At 30.9% G+C, this 7,151-nt stretch overlaps 1 long non-coding RNA gene across 1 annotated transcript; it reads right to left on the bottom strand.

The window, feature by feature from the left end:
• Positions 1 to 2,156: 2,156 nt before the first annotated feature.
• Positions 2,157 to 6,077, bottom strand: LOC127735967 (uncharacterized). The gene is made up of 3 exons (XR_007998668.1): positions 5,280 to 6,077; positions 4,787 to 4,878; positions 2,157 to 4,103 (listed from the first exon to the last, which is right to left on the bottom strand). It is a non-coding gene; the product is annotated as an uncharacterized LOC127735967 (long non-coding RNA).
• Between the last annotated feature and the right edge of the window lie 1,074 nt (positions 6,078 to 7,151).

Here is a 7,151-nt window from a genome sequence, read left to right as displayed (position 1 = left end):
ATTGATGGCTACTGAGGATGGATACTGGATAGACAGGAAATTTCCCACTAACCCATCAGAGTGTTGTTGCAGCTGTTCTTTAACGTGCAGAGTATATGGAATTTGCCCTTCAAGAGACATGGGATTTAGAATTTGGTGAAATTATTAACTTCTTTTCTGCAGCAAAATCCCAAGCAGGATGGATAGTCTAATACTTATTCTACTTAATATTAAAACCCCTTTCTAGTCAAAAATTTGGAATTTTGACTGAACGTTGCAATATTGCTGTATGAAAATAAAAAGAGGTCAAACACGTATGAATAATTCAAATGTTGTGAAAATCTTTTCATATAAGTTTATCTTACTTTATGTAAACCAATGAACCAAGAAAATTCTAAAGAAAAAATCTTAGTTTTTATATGCAACTCCATATTCAACTTTACATGGTTTTCAATATTCATCATATTTTTTTTTTTTTGGCAAAAGAAGTTTTCATAAATGTAAAAAAATCATACTATTTTGATTTGAATTCAAAATCACATACTAGTAAATACGTAATGCTTCGTAGAAAATATTTTAGCTCTACTTGTCTTGTGTATGGTCTAAAAATTCATAATGTTGGGATAATTTCAGCTTATTTGGTGTAATCTGGGACCAATATTTATAAATCCAAGGTGTTAATTGATATGACATAATTTTCATTTTTCATAATGTACTAAAGTTTTTGTCATTCTGTGCAAACAATACTTATTTCATGGCATAAAAAGTGTCACAAGCCACACATATATGAGTATATGCTGCTTATTAAATGTTTCGACTTAAGGTCGCACAACATTCAGCAAACATGATATTCTTCCAGCTTCTACGTTATATGACTTAAAACAAAAAGACATTTTCCCCATTCAGATTAAATTCAGCATTTGTCCTCAACATGCATGAAATATTTTCCACTGGATGTTGAGCAAACATCAACTAATCAATCAATTCAGCATACATATTTAATTAAATAGGAACAAAATTACTGCGGAAATTAATCCGAATGAAATATGACTTTTTTTCATTTCCCTCCATGAATACAAAACTGTAGTTGTTGGCCACTTTCAGCAACCTTGGCTATATATGGCAGTCAGTCTATGGTTGGTGGAGGAAGATGGAACTAGTACCTGGAGAGAACCACCAATCTTCAACAGAAAAACTCAGGCAATCCTTGCTAATCAAGATCTGAGTTGAACCCTCGCAATGACCAGGTTTCAGATTTGGATCAAAGTTGAAAGGCCAGTGACTGGTTCCATCAGATGTAAATTGGGATAGAACAAATCATTATTCAATAGCCTTAATATGAACAAACAAAAATGTCTAACATGCACGCTCAACAGTTAAATACCTCTCATAAAAAGTGACCTACTATAATATAAGGGATCTTATGAATACTTCTGAGCATCATACATCAACATTATCTTAAACTGTTAACACAGAGATATGCCTCACCTTTTTGTTATTTTGCTAGTAAAATGCAAATGATATTTAAATAGCAAAACTTGAACATGCAAGTTATGCAAAATATTCAAAGTCAATGAACCATGACTGAAGGCACAGGGCCAAACATTCTCCATGGAAATTCGATGTGCCAATGCTAATACAACATACTAAATATCATTGACCTACCACTAGTTGTTACCCATAAACTGACCTAATCACAAACTAATACATGTAAACTAAGCAAAAGTTTCAAAGTCAGTAGACAATGACCGAGGGGACGGGGCCAAATAATCTCCATGGAAATGAGATGTGCCAATGCTGATACAACTGCATACCAAATATCATTGACCTATCACTAGTAGTGGTTCCCCATAATCAGAAATTAGGTACCTCACAGATCTGAAAAGCTCACGTTTTAACTCATCAGTCAAGCTTTGACCAAAATGGTAGTCATCCTGTTCAGCAGTACCTGAAAAAAATGTGACGGGAATATTTGCTGGACAAACGGGCAGACAGAGGGACAGACCGACAAGGTGAATGCAATATAGCCTTAACTCCTCGAGGAGGTATATAATACTAGGACAAGAAGCCATCATTGCTGATTTTCAATATAAACTTTTATTAAGAAATATTATTTCAATAACCATACACAAAATGCAAAAAAAAAAATAACACTTGAATGTTTTGTTAATAAAATATCATTCTCTTACTCCAAAAATTGAAAATTAAGAAACAATGTAATTATTTTTTTTAAGTACTGGTAATCAAATTCGAAATACTTTACCCTCCTTCTAGATTCATCCAATCTTAATCCAATGGCAGATTTTAGTAGTTTTATTGAAAATTGGTCATAAGAGATGATTACAATTAGATGAAAGAAGCACCTGCTGTTAGATTGAAACAGAATAAACCTTCACAAAGTCTTGTTCTATCTCTCTATCAAATATGCAAATCAGATGAATTTAAAATATAAAAAGAAGAATTTAATATCCAAAAGATATCATTAAATTTCAAACCAACCCATACTGCTATTTCCTATAACTTAGTTTACAGTTTTTACTAAGCTCTACAAAATGGCAAATTTTGATTACATCTGATGTGCTCCTATTAATGTCTAATTAATTACCTTTCACCAAAGGAAGCGACCAGAATAAGGAGGTAAATAGGTGTATTCCCTCCCCTTGCCATAAACTTCACCCTATTAGCTCCTCATTCATCACATGGATTTTGCTTTCTGTGTTGAAGGGGTTAACAAATGACATAGATACACATAGAATAGAACATGACTGTGATGTTTAAAACAATGAGAGCTGATTTATTAAATTTTGATCCATGTCATATTCAAGTGTATATTCTTTGTTCATAGATTCAAGCCATAAAACAAATCAAAGAAAAAGTAGCATCTCAAAATACTATCTTCCTTCTAGATTTATCTTATCTAAACCAAATGACAGGTTAATTTTGGCAACTTGTTTGAGACCAGTCTACAAAAAGTTGTAAGAAGTGCCTGCTGTTTGGCTGAAAGAAAAAATAAACCTCCACATAATATCTTTCTCTCCCTCACACACACCAGATGTATTAAGTTGTAAGAATACTTTTCGATCCAATACAACTTATAAATTTCAGAAAATCCCATACTGCCATTTCCTAGAACTTTGTTTACAGTTTTTTCTTTTATCTTTTTTTTTTTCTTTTTCTTTTGTTTACATTATTTCTTTACTATTAGCTCTACAAAATGGCAAATTTTGATAACATCTGTGTCCCTTAAATATATTACATGTAAATAATACAAGTATGATAAATTAACTTTCATCATAGGAAGAAACCAGTATTAGGAGGTAAATAGGTTTATTCCCTCCCCTTGCCATAACTTCCAACCTATTAGCTCCTCATTCATTTTAGATTTCAATTCCTGTGTTGAAAACTAAAAAAAATAAATATATAAAAAATGGTACACTTAATATATTGCATATGTGTGATAATTTAGATATAAAATGAAAATTTATGATTTAAATTTTTTAGTATGTAATATTTTTAGTGTATCCTTTTTAAAAATACAGTTTTCAATACACAATGTAATACTCATCCAAGATTTATCCAATTTAAACAAATTGGCAAGTGCTTGATTATTTCAATACAAAAAGTTATAAAGAAGAACCTGCTGTTTTGCTGAAAAAGAATAGACCTTTACATAGTCCTTATTTCTGTCTTTCATACACTGCAATTCCTCTTAGATTAATCTTGTTTAAACCATAAATACAAACAAACAAAAAATAGCAGTGACCGTCTATAGTCAAACAGCTCTTAAAAAATGGAAACAATATTATGAGCTTTAAGGTTGAAACAGGATAAATCTTTACAAATGAATATTCTAACTATCTCACATTTTAACATAATGAATTTTGAAGAAAAAATTTTTTTTTAATCAAACATTGAAGATAAGCAGTGAGCTTTAAAATGAACAAATTTAATCTTCACAAATACCTAGCTGACTCTCTCTTTGCCTTTCACACATTTCATATTTTGAAATTATATTTGACTCTCTCAATTTTATAATCAATAAATAAAAAAGTTTGTGTGTGTTGTCCTTCCTTCATTTTCACCTTTTTTTCAAAATATCCACAATTGGAAGCATCAAACATTACCTACAAATGGAATGATAAGTTTTATCACTAAGGTTCTTAAAAATAAAAAGGAGAAACAATTTTTCTGTGTCACAATATTTATTCTTCATAATCAGGTTAATCACTGACAGTTAAGATTATGTTTTGCTGCTAAGTTCTTTATTTTTTATACCATTTGGTGTCCAAGATTGAATATCCGTTTACAATGCAAGCCAGGTGGCAAATAATTGGTTTTAAGAAAACGAAAAAGTTTCAAATGGTAAAACTTGACCATTCTGTGGTTTTTGCATAAAAAAATGAATCTTACAGTAAGATCTGAATGTTATTTCAGCCCTATTTGCAAATCTGATTTGATGATGATATGATATTGTATTTATAAATTAGTCCCAATAAAAAAATCTCTTATCTCCCTTGAAATAATTTTCAGCAATGCATTTCCCCCCTTTCCTCAGTATGATTGTGTGATGCACACATTTTTACATAATTAGTATATCTTCATATTGATGAGTTATTAATGAAAAAAATTCTCTGAGCAATGAGTCCTGTCATGTGTCAATTAGTTTTGAAGCTATAAAATATATAAACTGGTAGAAATAAGGCCAATAACTCATCTGAATGCTTTAACAAGGAAATTTTATACAAGAATACAACCAGTCTCTTTAACAATACATTTGTGTAGTGTTTTTGTAATAATGCTGACTTACCTAAACATCAGGTAAATTTATTCCCATTAAGTTTTCATCTAATAAAGGCACTTTGTGAATACCATGCAGGGCCAGCATCGCATTGAATGAAGCTGAAAATATAAATTATCAAAATGTTTTACTGTTCTGAGATACTTATATTTCTTCAACTTCTAATTGGTAGCATTAGAATATTTTAAAATTAGCATATTACTCATTCCTATTCTGGATTTTATTTTCTGTTAAAGTTATCCAATCTGAGCAGCCACTTAAAAATCAGCCTTCATTAACTGCAACAGTGTTCAAAAGATAATTTTTGAAACAAGAACAATATCCCTAGAATATCGCATCCATTATTCTTAGTGGATTTTTTTCTTTATGCATTTTCTCAATATAGTAAAAATTATGAGAGTTCTAAGGTCCCAGCCAGATAGATGACTTGGTCTTATTGATGCATTGACCATTATAAATCAACCTTCAAAAGTATTTTTTTTTAAATTTAAGAAAAGATAACCTCGTGTTTTGCATTGAACCACTTCAGATTTGAGGTAACAATCTCTTGAAAACTTCCTGTTTGCTATTTTCATCCTGAAAAAAAAAAAGATTGGAAAAAATATGCTTAAAAGTTAAAACAAATGATATAATTAGAAATGCATATAATCTAATTTTAATAATATTTAAAATTTAATTCCTATAACTTAACTCTGAAATATTTCATTCACACTTCTCATTATCAGTGATTGAAAAGTGACAAGCTCTCAAAATCCTAGCTTAAACCCTGCTCATTATTATCATGAAATGGCACTTTTGAGGTAAAACAGTATCAATTTTCCAAGTCCTGCAGCAACATCGAATTAACCTTTTTGTTTAATCTTGGCATCTCAAAAAGAATGGATCAACATTTGTAAATGAAACATACTTCACCACGCACATAATTTTTCATAATCCATTAAATGGCAAATCTGCAAAAAGATGACTAAATATGACATGCAAAAAGTTCAATTTAAATGTTTAAAAGATATTACTTTAATTTTGTCTGCTCTTTTAACTTATCAGTTAGCAATGCATTACTGGGAATAATCTAATATAATTTAATCTCTTTAATGTTCACTCAGGCCTTTGCTCTGGTCATGGAGATCTCTTGCTTGGATAACCATCTTTCATAATATTCCATTCCAACTTGTTGCAGTCAGTTGATGTCCACTTGCAAATATTTTTTGCATATTCAGGACATTAATTCCAGTAGGTACCTTTTGCAAAATTGGTAAACCAGGATGAAAGGTATAAGATTTAAACTACCATTGTAAAAAGGGGAAACTTGGAGGCAGAAATTCTGTCTTGCAACAGGCAAGATACATACCCCTCAGAGTTGTTGCCAGGGTTCTTTAATGTGCAGAGATCAATCTCCTACTTCACAATCAAATCGGATGTGACTGCATATTAATATTCCATTGCAACAAAAACTGATCCCCTTCAAATAAGATTTACCGCTGGATGGGAGAAGTCCAGATGACCACATATCCCACTGATTCCTTGGGTTTCCCCATTTGAATAAAATTTTATATTAATTAGGGGTTTGGGTATTGCCTCTAAATACCACCTCCTCCCTTTTAACTTTATTTGTATTTGGCAATTTATACTCTGTTGTAAAGTTTTCTTTTCTTCAATTTATTTCTCTTTTTAATATATTCTAAATTTCTGCACATAAATGTTAGGTGAAAACCTATCGAGGAATGGACAATTCATTTTTCACTCACATCTTTCTTTGTGTTATTTTATTCTCAGATTTGTTGTACTTTATTTATTGACCAATTAAAATATTATTTTATGATACCTATTAAAATTCTTTGAAGTTTTCCCTCCATCCCAAATATAAACCACACTCGAATGGCACTAAAAATGAATATTTTACCCTTGCCTTACAAAGCTTCAAAGTCAGCTAGAACACAACCATTAGGTCCAAAAATAATAATACAAAATACAATGATAAATTGTGTAGCCAGGTAAGACAAGAGTGGACACGCTGAAATGTCTCGCCTTCTTTACTAACCATTGATATTATGTTGATAGTCCTAAATGAAAGCTTTACTACAACTATTACATAAACTTAACATGATCCAAGAAAATGAAGTCAAGGTCATATAAACCAAACGAGAAATACATGTACACCTTACAATCATTCAATACACTAAATATAGTTGACCTATTGCTTATAGTTTCTAAGAAACAGACTTAACCAAGAAAACTAAACATTGACCAATGAATCGTGAAAATGAGGTCAAAGTCAGATGAACCATGCCAGGCAGACATGAACAGCTTACAATCCTTCCATACAACAAATATAGCTGACCTATTGCTTATAGTTTAAGAAAAACAGACTGAAACA

The sequence above is a fragment of the Mytilus californianus genome, unplaced genomic scaffold (genome assembly GCF_021869535.1).
Source record: "Mytilus californianus isolate M0D057914Y unplaced genomic scaffold, xbMytCali1.0.p SCAF_3, whole genome shotgun sequence".
NCBI lineage: Eukaryota > Metazoa > Mollusca > Bivalvia > Mytilida > Mytilidae > Mytilus > Mytilus californianus.
Note: the sequence above shows the minus strand (reverse complement) of the source record. Positions and strands in the feature narration are given on the sequence as shown.